The sequence below is a fragment of the Notolepis coatsorum genome (genome assembly GCF_963971535.1).
Source record: "Notolepis coatsorum genome assembly, chromosome: 4".
NCBI lineage: Eukaryota > Metazoa > Chordata > Actinopteri > Aulopiformes > Paralepididae > Notolepis > Notolepis coatsorum.
Genome location: NC_140168.1, coordinates 151,528,751 through 151,542,991, shown reverse-complemented (window position 1 = coordinate 151,542,991; position 14,241 = coordinate 151,528,751).

The following is a 14,241-nucleotide window of genomic DNA, read 5'->3' as shown; positions in this document are numbered from 1 at the left end:
ACCCTACTCAAAGAACTACGAAATGACCCGCCCTACTCTGCCTGTGATTGGCTTACACTGATTCCTAGTTTCCTACTACCCAGTCGGAGCTCTGCTACTACCTAGCCAATGTAACGTACTAGCCAATCACAGGCAGAGTAGTGTGTACTGTACTCATACCGGCGTCGCCATCTTTGAAAAGTTACCGTAGCTAAATATAATGAATAATTATGGACATCAGACGTTTTTGTTTTTTTAAGTACGACAGCTGGGTCGGAGAATCATGAGAAAACGGGCAGCGCGGGAGGATGTGCCAGTTCGGGCCACAGCAGCACTGTCACTGATCTGATCATCTGAATAATAACACGACTACAAGCAGTGCCACTCCCCCTAGTAGCGTGGGCTCTGATGTCAACAACAACACTGCTAGCATTCATGCTAGGAGCAGCTACGGGCCATTGCAGGCTACTACAGCGCCAAGAGATCTTGGTACTGAGAAGCCCAACAACAGAATAAAGCAAGACATTTCCTACACGCCTTTTCTCTGGGAAAAAAATATCATTCTGCAGTGCACTCTGCAGCTCCTGGTATGGAAGATTTGACTGGCTGGAATACTCAATTCAGGCAGATGCTGCATTTTGTTTCCCATGCAGGTACAGTACTGTATATCTGTATGTTGTGTATGTCATAAATGTCATGATGAATTGAAAATGGGGGACCCTGATGTAAACAAGACAAAAGTATTTCTCTGGTCTGCATCCCCTTAACAATTGTGTGTATTGAGCCGTACTGTATTGTACCCATTCTGCAATCTGTTAATAAAGTTTTCAATCAATCAGGATGTTTCAGCACATACAGTAGGTGTTTAGTCTCAGCAGCACATACAGTAGGTGTTTAGTTTCAGCAGCACATACAGTAGGTGTTTAGTTTCAGCAGCACATACAGTAGGTGTTTAGTTTCAGCAGCACATACAGTAGGTGTTTAGTCTCAGCAGCACATACAGTAGGTGTTTAGTTTCAGCAGCACATACAGTAGGTGTTTAGTTTCAGCAGCACATACAGTAGGTGTTTAGTCTAAGCAGCACATACAGTAGGTGTTTAGTTTCAGCAGCACATACAGTAGGTGTTTAGTTTCAGCAGCACATACAGTAGGTATTTAGTCTCAGCAGCACATAAAGTAGGTGTTTAGTCTCAGCAGCACATACAGTAGGTGTTTAGTTTGAGAAGGACTTAACAAAAAAGTTCAGGAATGAGTGGAGGGACAGTGTTTTAACTGCCGCTCGGCTCTACTAATAATGGGTGAGTAGCCTGTGGAGGAATTTTGTTTGCTTTTTTATGCACCTTATTTTTGTCAGTTCAGTTCAGTTTGTCCGTGAATTCAAAAGTGTTGAATAAATGGAGACCCTCCAAAGATATATATCCGTTCAGTCTGTTTTTGTATAAGTGAATGTTCTTAAGAGAGAGAGAAATTAGATCTTTCAGTTGCCTCCCTGCTGTTTAGTTCAGCACTGTGGGCAGCACCAAGCAAGCCACAGCGCCGCTGTCCCAGCTGAAACAGATGAAAGGGAACCTGTTATGTTGAAAAATCATTGCCCCCCCGAGAACATTTTATGCCCCCCCACTCATTTGTTTCTGCAGCCTGGTCTGATATGTACAATGTTCGATGCAGAATAGAGTAACTGAGTTACCGTACAATATATAATATACTATGCAATATACTAATATACAATACTATATAGTGCAAAGCAGAAATGGGATGAGGTACAATTTACAGTAAGGTGTACTGAGGTATGGGTTGTAGTGCAAATCCTTTACCAATGAATATAAAGTGTGTCTAGGTGTTCTAAAGTGTGGAGAGTGGATGCTGCAGTGTGTTGTTTGTTTAAAGTGAGTGTGTGCGTATGGATGTGTGTGTTGTGTGTGTTGTGTTGTGAGTGCATTTGATGGTTGTTGCATAGTGTTATTGTTCGTTGAGCAACCTGATGGCCTGGGGATAGAAGCTTCTTCTGAGTCTTTCTGTGCTTGCCATGAGACTCCGGTATCGCTTGCCTGACCGCAGCAGTTCAAAGAGGCAGTTGTTTGGGTGGCTGGAGTCCTTAATAATTCTCTTAGCCTTACCCCTGCACCGCTTGTTGTAAATGTCTTGGAGAGTGGGAAGCCCCCCTCCAATTGTGCGTTCGGCTGAACGTGCCACTCTCTGTAGTCTGCTTCGGTCTTGTGCGGTGCTATTCCCAAACCAGGAGGTGATATTGCCAGTCAGGATGCTCTCTATTGTACATGAGTAGAAGTTCTTAAGGATCTTCTGACTGACTTGGAACTTCCTTAGGCGCCTGAGGAAGTAGAGGCGTTGTCGTGCCTTCTTCACAACACTGTCAATGTGTGTGGTCCATGTCAAGTCCTCGGATATGTGGGCTCCACGGTACTTAAAACTGTTCACTCTCTCAACCGGTGCCCAGTCGATGCTGAGGGGGCTGTAGTCCCTGACCCCCGACCTCCTGAAGTCCACAATCATCTCTTTTGTTTTGCTGACGTTCAGGGAGAGGCAGTTCTCCTGACACCACTGTGACAGATTCTCTACCTCTTCCAGGTAGGCCCTCTCGTCGTTGGCAGAGATCAGGCCCACCACTACTGTGTCATCAGCAAATTTGATGATTGTGTTGTTGTTCCGCTGTGCCACACAGTCATGTGTACAGGGAGTAGAGGAGGGGGCTCAGAACACAGCCCTGGGGGGCCCCTATGTTGAGCGTGATGGATGAGGAGGTGCAGTTGCCTGCTCTTACCACCTGGGGTCTGCCCGTCAGGAAGTCCAAGACCCACTGGCAGAGGTCATAGTTCAAGCCCAGGTCCCTGAGCTTGGCTATGAGTTTGGAGGGGACTATGGTATTGAATGCTGAGCTGTAGTCGATGAACAGCATTCTCACATAGTTCCCCTGCCTCTTGTCCAGGTGTGATGCTGCTGTGTGCAGCACATGGGCTATGGCGTCCTCCGTGGACCTGTTAGGGCGGTATGCAAATTGCAGGGGGTCCAGGTTGATGGGGAGGGAGGAACAGATGTAGCCCTTCACTAGCTTCTCAAAGCACTTCATGGCTATGGAGGTGAGAGCTACAGGGCGGTAGTCGTTGAGGCAAGCGGGCGTAGATTTTTTGGGTACAGGGATGATGGTGGACTTCTTCAGACAGGTGGGGATGACAGCCTGTTCTAAGGACAGGTTAAAGATGTCAGTGAATACCGGGGCCAGTTGGCCGGCACAGACTTTTAGGACGCGGCCGGGGATCCCGTCCTGTCCTGCTGCCTTCCTGATATTCACTTTCTTAAAGGTCCTCCTCACCTCATGTTCTGTTATTCTGAACACTGAATCTCCCTCAGCAGACACCCCCCCTCCCCATTGCCGTGGCTTGTAGGCTGGTGTTGTTATTCACAGCCTCAAACCTCGCATAGAAGGTATTGAGATCATTTGCTAATGAGATGTCACTGTTCAGTTTGAGGGAGGTGCCTTTGTAATCTGTCATCATTCTGAGGCCCTGCCACATACCTCTAGAGTCAGCCTGTTCAAACTGAAGTTCAACGTTATCCCTATAACGCCGTTTTGCCTCTATTACTGCTCTCCTGACGTTGTATCTCGCCGTCTTGTGTTCATTCATGTTGCCTGTCACAAGCCCGGTGTTGTAGGCTGAGGTGCGCACTTTCAGAGCCTCACGGACGGATTTATCTACCCAGGGCTTTTGATTTGGGTAGATTCTAATTGTGGTAGAGGGGATTGTTTCTTCTACCAGAGTACAGACAAAGTCAAGCACCGTTTCAGTGTATTCGTTAATATTGGCTGTGTTGTCACGGAATACATTCCAGTCTGTGCATTCCAGCGCAGCCTGAAGCGTCTCCTCTGACGTCACAGTCCAACGCTTAACCTGAATGAATGAATGAATGAAAACTTTATTTAACAGATTGCAGAATGGGTACAATACAGTACGGCTCAATACATACAATTGTTAAGGGGATGCAGACCTGAGAAAGACGTTTGTCTTGTTTCCATCAGGGTCCCCCATTTTCCTCGCGATACTACCGGCGTTCGCTTAAGACTTTGTTTATATTTTGGCAAAAGAAAGATGGCGGCGTGATCGGACTTACCGAATGGACTAAGAGCCTGTGACTTGTACCCATTCTTAAATTGCAAGTATACATGGTCTAATATGTTCTCGCCTCTGGTGGGACAGGTCACATGCTGATAGAAATTCGGCAACACCTTTTTAAGAAGCTGTTGAAATCGCCCAGAACCAAAATGGCAGCGTCAATGTTAGCTATCTGTAGTTTGTTTACCTCGTCGTGTAGTTTTGAAAGTGCGGCCCCAGTGTTTGCTTGTGGTGGGATGTACACTCCGATCATGATGATGGACGTTAACTCCCTCGGGAGAAAGAAGGGTCGGCATTTGATGGTGATATACTCCAGGTCTGGGGAGCAGTGGTTAGACAATTCCTTTGCGTTGCCTATATCGCACCACTCCTTGTTTACCATGAAAGCTATGCCGCCTCCTCTCGTCTTTAGTGATTCTTCTGCCGTTCGGTCCTTGCGGAGAACGAAGAAGTGATCTGCCGGTTCTATTGCATGGTTTGGGACGTCCGGAGTCAACCACGTCTCGGTGAAACAAAGGACGTTGCGGTCCCGAATGTCCCTCTGGAATTGAATCCGTGCTCTGATGTCATCCAGTTTGTTTCCTATTGATTGCACATTGGCCAACAATATGCTGGGCAATGTGGTTCTGTGTCGCCTGGATCTCAATCTGTTTCGGACCCCAGCTCTCTTTCCACGTCGTCTCCCCCTTTCCTGGCGTCGGCCGCAACAAAGGATCTCGGCGGGCCACTGTTGTTGTTCAGCAATCCGGTCCAGAGAGCAATCCAGTCGGTACGTTTTCATTAATCCAATGTCAATGAGTGACTGACGGTCATACACATTTAATGCACCAACAGTTGGTGCAAATACAACTCTTAAAACTATAAAAATTAACAAAAGTAAGCACAGTCTCGACGGAGCTAACAGAACGGCGGCCGGTCGTGGCGGCGCCATTTTCAACAGGTTTCAACTAATGCCAAAGCTTCTTTCTTTCACCATAGGATCGAGGCCTCTGCCAAGAATCTTCGCAAACTGCATGCTACCATGTCCTCCCTCCTCCCTCATCTTTCTCTGCCGAAGACATCGCAATCTTCTTTGAGGAAAAAGTGGAGAACATCCGCAGCTCCTTCTCCCAACCCCCACCCATTCCAAATCAAGAACCTCAAGAAAGTCATCTTTCTCTCCCATTACAGAAGCCGAGACCCTGACACTGGTAACGTCGAACCGTCCGACTACATGCCAGCTGGACCAGCTACCCTCCCCACTCCTCCAGACCATAGCACCGGACATCCTCCCATTCCTAACTGCAACCATCAACTCCTTACTCAGCTCGGGGGTGGTCCCCACCTCCCTAAAACAGGCCAGAGTCACGCCGCGCATTAAAAAAAACTGAACCCCACGTCATAGGCAACTACCGTCCTGTCTTTCTTCTATCCTTCCTTTCTAAAACACTTGAACATGCTGTATCCAACCAACTTATTGCTTATCTCTTACAGAACGACCTCCTAGACCCTAATCAGTCTGGCTTCCGGACTGGCCACTCCACAGAAACGGCCCTCATTGCGGTCACAGAGGCACTTAGCAAAAGCGAAAAGCCTCTCCTCTGTCCTGATTCTCCTAGATCTATCTGCAGCCTTCGACACAGTCAACCATCAGATCCTCCTTGCGGCCCTCGCAGGAATGGGAGTGGCTGGCTCTGCGCTGACATGGCTGACATCATACCTCAATGACCGCTCCTACCAAGTGTCATGGAGAGGGACCCTGTTGGCCACCCGCCCCCTGTGGACGGGTGTCCCCCAGGGCTCGGTTCTAGGACCCCTTCTCTTCTCGCTCTACACTAAATCACTGGGTAACATTATCACATCTCATGGCTTCTCCTATCATTGTTATCACTTCCTCTCCTTCCCTCCCTCAGATATCCACATCTCTGAGCGGATCTCGGCCTGTCTGTCCGACATCTCCGCCTGGATAACGACCAACCACCTCAAACTGAACCTAAGCTAAACAGAATTGCTCCACCTGCCGGCCAAATCCTCCCACCTGACCGACCTTTCCATCACAGTCGAGAATGCAGCTGTGACCGCGTCCTTGACCGCCAAGAACCTTGGTGTTGTCCTCGACGACCAGTTGAACTTCTCTGCTCACATCGCAGCGACAACCAGAACCTGCAGATTCCTCCTGAGCAACGTCAGAAGGATCCGCCCCTTCCTGACAAAAGAAGCCACCCATCTCCTCGTCCAATCAACAGTCATCTCCCGCCTCGACTACTGCAACGCACTGCTCGCTGGCCTCCCGGCCACTGCCACTAAGCCTCTTCAACTCATTCAGAACGCAGCAGCCCGCCTGATCTCAAACCTACTGAAGTCGGCCCATGTCACCCCACTTCTTAGGGACCTGCACTGGCTCCCCATTGCTGCACAAATCCGCTTCAAGGCCCTCAACCTAGCATACCGTGCGGCAAAGGGAACCGCTCCCGCCTACCTCCGGTCAATGGTCTCTAACTACACACCCTCAAGACCCCTACGCTCTGCATCTTCTGGCCGCCTCAGACCTACAGTACTCCTATCCAAGCTCCGGGAGGGTCATCAAAGAGAAGTCGCCTATTCTCAGTCCTTGCCCCTGTGGTAGAATTCTCTACTCAAACTTGTTATAAAATAAGGGTGGGAAAATATGATTGAAGTCTGCATTTTCCCAAGACAGGTCAACAAGCTACTGGGAGATTGAAATGGGTATGATCGGTACATCACACTGGATTTAGTCACAACATTCAAATACTAGGAGAGGTCTGTCTGTTAAAAGTGAGGCCCTGGTAGCATTCCCTGTTTTAGATAAGCCTCTGTTCCCCCTGGGAAAAGCAGGTGCAAACAATAGGTTGGGAGTGCCAACTTACCAGTTCAAAGGCCGGTGCTATTGACACAGCCGATGGAAGCACAATAAAATAGAGTAACAACTGAAGACATTTGGTTCCACAAAAAGTGCCTAGTGCTTATCTTCCTGAGCGAATTTACATACAAAGTGTCACAAAGCAGCTGGAACAAAGCCTTAGGCTGCAGACATCCTGTGGGCCCTCTATAGAGACCAAATGTTTCAGGAGACATTAAGTTTCACTACTCCAGTAATTAAAATACGTTTATATCATTAGCCTTAGCCAATCAGGAAGTAGAGACTCCTCCCCTCTGACGTAAGTTCTAGCGTATTCTAGGGGGAGGAGTCAAAGCGTTAAAATAGCCTGCACGGGAGCAGGAAGACACGCTTTACACACAACCTTTTCGAAGAGACGCTTTTTGACCACCCCCACCCACGCAGAGGACGGCGAAACGAGAACCAGAGAAGACCGTTGGGAGCTGAGAACGAGAACAGGATCTCTTTGTTTCTTAGGAAGAAGACTCGACCACCGAGGGGACCACAAGACCATTCTTTAATTACCTTTGATTAGTCTGATTTTCAATGACAAACGGCATAGGGTTTGCGACCATTGAAAATCATTGCACAATCCATTTTTCCATTTGAATTAAATCCTTGTTATTTCACTTTTGGACTCTGAAATAAAAGTGGATTTTTAACATCAGCTCAATTCTCAGCTTCCTCATTGATGCTTCCTACTCTCGCCGCTGTTATAACAAGACCGTGCTGGTCTTTATAAGTAGAAGGGGTTTTAACAGACGGACAAAACACAACGCAGGGTACAAGATACATCTGGTTTTTAAAGGTAGAACCATTTACCCCTTTTACTATACCCCACAATGGTGGAATGAACTACCCACCCCAGTTAGGACAGCCGAAACCCATCCAATCTTTCGCCGTCGACTAAAGACGCACTTCTTCAACCATTATCTGAATTAAAAAGAAAAAAGAAAAGAAATATCTAACCCTAACTAACCTTACTGTCATGCACTTGTCCTAATAAACTAACCTACACTGTAGCACTCAACACTTTGATGAACATTGTTACTCAGCTGATAGAGTTGTGCCCTTCCTGATGACTTGTCGTACAGAACTTGTAAGTCGCTTTGGATAAAAGCGTCAGCTAAATTACTAAATGTACATATAAATGTATTATCTTTGTGCTTACAGTAATCAAAGGTTATGGTACACAGTTGGTCTTACCCTCTGTGCCATTATCAGCACAAATGATGTCGCCATATGATAAAATCCACCATCCCCATGGCTGCAGAACCGGCCAAATTTGGAAAAATATGAATTGTCCACCCCAATCATATGTGCTATCAAGAGTAGTGTATCTACTCCCGCTCCGTAATTCTAGTTTCAAAATACTCCTAAAAGCTTAATTTGCGTATTAAAATCATTACAATTTTCTACCAGGGGACAATGCCCCCGGACCCCCCTACTCTGCGTCCCCCCCAAACTTGTCATGAGATCTGCAGCCCTGACCATCCCCCCTGTTTCTTTTCACAACTCGAGTACTGTAATGTGGGGGGGCACTAGGACCCAGGAGTACCCTGGCCAGGGATTGACAGAGTATGTAGACGGAAGTCTCACAAGTCAAGTCAAGTCAAGAGTTTTATTTGTCACGGCATACAAGTATACAATGAAATGCGGGTGGTCTTGCCCGCAACGATGTGCAATACAGTGGTACAACATATAATAGAATCCAATAAAAACAACATTGTGCAATAAACAGGTAACAGGTAACATGGTGTGACATCTCGGTATCTGTACATAGTTATTTACAGAGCATATAGGACATGCTAGGTAGCTTTGGTAGTGCAATACACTGTTACTGTTGTTATACTAATTTAAAGTGGCCTTTCCTTTTGGCCATAAGTGGGTGTGTGCGGCATGAGTGTGTGCCCGCTCATGTTAAAGTGGCTGCTAGTGTGTGAGCGTGTGTGCTTATGTGTGGATAGTTCAGTGTTCTGTGGCACTCAATGTTCATTGTTCAAGGCTCTGATGGCCTGGGGGAAGAAGCTGAGCCTAAGCCTCTCTGTCCTAGTAGCTGGGGTTCTCAGGCGTCTGCCTGACCTCAGCAGCTGGAACAGGCTGTTATTGGGGTGGTGGGGGTCTTTCATTATTCTGCCGGCTCTGGATTTGCACCTCTTGTTGTATAGAACCTGCAGGGGAGGTAGTGCAATACCCGTGGTACGCTCGGCTGAGCGCACCACTCTCTGTAGGGCCTTCTTGTCCTGTGCCGTGCTGTTTCCATACCAGGCAGTGATGTTTCCGGTCAAGATGCTCTCTACAGCTCCTGAGTAGAAGGACTGGAGTATCTTCCCCGATACTCTGAACTTCCTTAACTGTCTCAGGTGGTAGAGGCGCTGCTTCGCCTTCTTTACTACTGTGTCTATGTGTGTTGACCATGTCAGATCCTCTGAGATGTGGACCCCCAGGTACTTAAAGCTGCTCACCCTGTCCACGGTAGCCCCGTTAATCATCAGTGGTGTGTGTGTCTCCTGCTGTCCTCTCCTATAATCCACAATCAGCTCCTTGGTTTTACCAATGTTCAGGAGCAGGCTGTTGTCCTGGCACCAGCGTTCCAGTACCTCAACCTCCTCCCGGTAGGCCTTCTCGTCGTTGTCCGAGATCAGCCCCACCACCACCGTGTCGTCTGCGAACTTCACTATGGAGTTGGAGCTGAACTTGGCCACACAGTCGTGTGTGTATAGTGAGTACAGCAGGGGGCTCAGAACACAGCCCTGGGGGGACCCGATGCTCAGGGTGATGGTGTTGGAGGTCTGACCCCCCACCCTGACCGCCTGGGGTCTTTCACTCAGAAAGTCCAGTACCCAGGCGCTCAGGGCGGAGCTCAGACCCAGCTCGATCAGCTTGTCCACCAGTCTGGTGGGGACTATGGTGTTGAACGCTGAGCTGTAGTCAATGAACAACAGTCTCACATAGCCCCCCTTCTGACGGTCCAGGTGAGAGAGGGTGCTGTGCAGTACTTGGGAGACCGCATCGTCAGTGGACCTGTTTGGCCTGTGAGTGAGACTTGACTTCACATGTGTTGCCGTCTGTTGAATGGAAGCACAATACATTAGCAGAGCCAAGTTATTCGTGCTGCCCCACTCTTTTATTAAGGTATGAGCAGGCTAAACACCTTTTTTGTTGGTAAATCTATTCCATCATTTCTGACCTACAACTCTTGTTGTGTAGACGTACTTGATGTGGTGGGTGCTAACGTTACATTTGAATTATGTGTTTGTTCCTAATGTGTGCTCAGTATATTGCGGTATGTGATGATGACACGACACACAAGGGTAATAATTATTTGTATTTTCAGGCTGTATCGGCACCTATACAGCCTGAAAATACAAATAATTATTACCCTTGTGTGTCGTGTCATCATCACATATCTATTATGTCATGCACATGTATTTTATATGTTAATACAATTGCATTTATCTATAGTCCTAATTCTGTCATTGTTTGATGTCACAAAGAAGGGTGTATCCGAAAGCTGTCTACAACATTTGTAACAGGTGATGAAAAAGTAAACAAATAATTAACTGTATTAGACATTTGTTAATGATGAATAGGTGTGAGGTTTTTGTCCGCTGCTCACCCACTCGCTCTGTTCCTTTAAGATATTTCGGTTAATTAATTGCATTCTCCTCTCCACACGCTTCTTCCTGTAGATGCCGTTTGATTGGTGCTCCCCCAACCACACGCTTCTGGAGCAATGGTCAATCTCATCCCGCAGCTGTCACAGCTTGTCATTAAGCACCCCTTGGCTTTATATACCCTGATTCCCCATTTATTGATGTTGGATCGTTCTGAAATATTCTCTGCATTTGCCGTTTCCTTCCGTCGCTGCTTTCCCTGTGCTTTGCCTCCCAGGACTCTCGAGGAGTATTCCGTTTGGAGAACCTGCTTCCCCGTTACGAAGCGCTCGCCCTGTTTGATCCGCTCGCTTCACGCACAGCGCTCTGGTGAGTTTTTGCAAGACAGTCTTTTGGATTCAATCGTTTTTTGTGTGTGTTAAAGCACTGAAGAGATCCTGTTTTTCGTTCAGACTGTTCTCACCCTTTTTGCCTGTTTGGATATTCACTTTGGATTTATTATTGTTTGGACATTGCTCACTGTGTGTTTCACACCGAAGATTCTGTCACTTGGATTTATTGTTTGGACATTGCTCACTGTGTGTTTCACACCGAAGATTCTGTCACTTGGATTTATCTGTTTGGACAAGTCACTTCACCTGTCACCTGTCAGTTTCCAATTGTGCACTGAGCTAACTCGGACTCTCTCTCTCCCTATCCGCCACCACCCCGGAGTATATGCTGGGAGGATTCTGCAGAGCGGCTCAGACGTCACGGACAGATTCCACAAACGTAACCCCCCGGGAGAAGCTGCAGAGCAGCAAACATTCCTCACATGCCTGTTTCCCAGTTTGTTCTGTTCTCCACCAAATTCTCTCTGTTTACTCAGTAAATAAACAAGCCCTTGATTTTGGCTAACTCTGAAACAACTCTCTCTGTGCCGTTTGCGTTTGGGGTCGGTGTCAAACCATAACATTACGATCCAACCAATATGACGACCCCAGCCGACACAGAGAGAGTCAAAACAGCACTAGCTGGCCAGATCGAGTTAACCAAGGATCACAGTCACCAACTCGACAGGGCTGCGGCTGCTGTACAGGAACTCAGGGAGCAGGTCCAGCCTATTCAGGGGTCCCTGGCCGCTCTGGCAGGCCAGCAATCAAGTATTCTCCTCCATCTACACACGCTGAGTGACACCGTTAATGCCTTGCTTGTACCCCCACTTCCTTCAGGAACATTGGCTGGAGCATCCCCCGCAGCCCTGGCAGGTCCCGCGCTTCCCGATCCCGCACCTCGGGAGCCCCGTCTCTCCGAACCACGGCTGTTCGACGGCAACTTCGAGGATTGTGCCACATTCATCATGCAATGTGAGTTGGTTTTTCGTCATCAACCCAGTCGTTTCACTTCAAGAGGAGCCCAAGTGGCCTATATGACTAACTTGCTCTCAGGCCGGGCAGCCCAGTGGGTCACTTCCTCCTGGGCAATGGAGGCAGACTTCTGTTTCTCCTATCCAGACTTCGTGGCTGAGCTCCGCAGGGTGTTCCACCATCCAGCCCGTGGTCTGGACCCTGGAGCCCGGTTGGGTACCTTCCGGCAGGGCAGCGGCGGGGTTACCGACTACGTGCTGGAGTTCAGACTGGCGGCGGTGGAGAGCGGTTGGAACGACCAAGCACTTCGTCTTACCTTCATGAGGGGGCTCAGTGACGCAGTCAGGGACCAGCTCGCGACCCGGGAGGAACCTGAGTCCCTCGAGGACCTGTTCAGCCTCGCCATTCGCATCGACGGACGCCTCCAGGAGAGAAGACGTGAGAGAACCCGACAGGGACCTCCTGAGGTACTCCGAACCCCCCGTACTCGTGACGGTACTGCTGGTCGCCCTGCTCCCAACACGACTGGTGGTTTTTTCCCCTCCCGTTCGGTACCCGAGGAGGAACCCATGCAGCTGGGACGTTCTCATCTGAGCCAAGCTGAACGGGAGGCGAGGTTCAGGTCCGGTCTCTGCCTCTACTGCGGTCGGGAGGGACACCGAATCGCCAACTGCCCCACCCGGCCAAAAGACCAGGCTCGCCGGGACCCCGGGAGATCCTGGTGAGCCGTTTTTCTCATTCCCAGAGCCGTGCACCACCTGGCCATCTGATGAGCATCACCCTGGCCTGGGCGGACCAACGGGCCACGGTGGAGGCACTCATTGACTCGGGGGCAGACGAGAGTTTCCTCGACTTCGAGTTTGCTACCCGGGCCAACATTCCACTTGAGGACCTAGTGAGGCCTTTGGAGATATTCGCATTGGACCAACACCGCCTGGCCGACATCTCTCAACGCACCTGCCCTGTCATGCTGACCATTGCTGGAAACCACGTTGAGAGACTCCAGTTCCTTATCACCAGATCCCCTCTTGTCCCAGTAGTCCTGGGTCGGCCCTGGCTCGCGCTGCACGAGCCCCACATCGCCTGGTCCTCCGGTACCATCAAGGGCTGGAGCTCCTCCTGTCATGCCCAGTGTCTACAGGCGGCGTCCTGTCCCCCGCCCCGGAGGTCCGTTGGTGAGCCGCCTCCAGACTTTTCGACCATACCCCCCGATTACCACGACCTCATGGAGGTTTTCAGTAAGTCCAGGGCTCAGGCCCTTCCACCCCACCGTCCGTACGACTGTGCCATCGACCTCCGCCAAGGGGCTCCCCTTCCCGGCAGCCGCCTCTACAGTCTGACCGTTCCGGAGAAGGCAGCGATGGATCAATACATCTCTGAGTCTTTGGAAGCAGGACTCATTCGGCCTTCCTCCTCCCCGGTGGCGGCCGGTTTCTTCTTTGTTGGGAAGAAGGACGGGGACCTTCGACCCTGCATCGACTATCGCCAGCTCAACGAGATCACCATTAAGAACAAATACCCTCTACCTCTCATGAACTCCACCTTCGAGCCTCTCACCCAGGCTACCGTCTTTACCAAGCTGGACCTCCGGAGTGCCTACCATCTAGTCCGTATCCGTGAGGGCGATGAATGGAAGACCGCCTTCAAGACTCCCAGGGGCCACTACGAGTACCTGGTGATGCCGTTCGGCCTCACCAACGCTCCGGCGGTATTCCAGGCGCTCATGAACGACGTCCTTCGTGACATGCTGGAGGAGTTTGTGGTAGTGTACCTGGACGACATCCTCATCTTCTCCAAGACCCTCGAGGAGCACATCCAGCATGTCCGCCGTGTGCTGGAGCACCTCCTCCACAATCGGCTCTTCGTCAAGGCGGAGAAGTGCCGATTCCACTCCGACTCCGTCGATTACCTGGGCTTCATCGTGGAGAAGGGCTTGACCCGAGCTGTTCCTTGCAAGATCCAAGCAGTGGAGGAATGGCCTGAACCCACCTCTCGGAAGGAGTTACAGAGTTTCCTCGGGTTCGCCAACTTCTACCGAAGGTTCATCCGGAACTACAGTCAAGTGGCGGAACCGCTTACCAGACTGACCTCTCCCGCCCTGCCGTTCGACTGGTCCCCAGCGGCGTGTGCTGTGTTCCGCTCCCTCAAGAAGAGGTTCACTTCCGCCCTGATCTTGCTCCACCCAGACCCCAAGAGACAGTTCATCGTTGAGGTGGACGCCTCGGATACTGGACTGGGAGCTGTCTTATCCCAGCGTTCGGCAACGGACCAGAAGGTACATCCGTGCGCCTTCT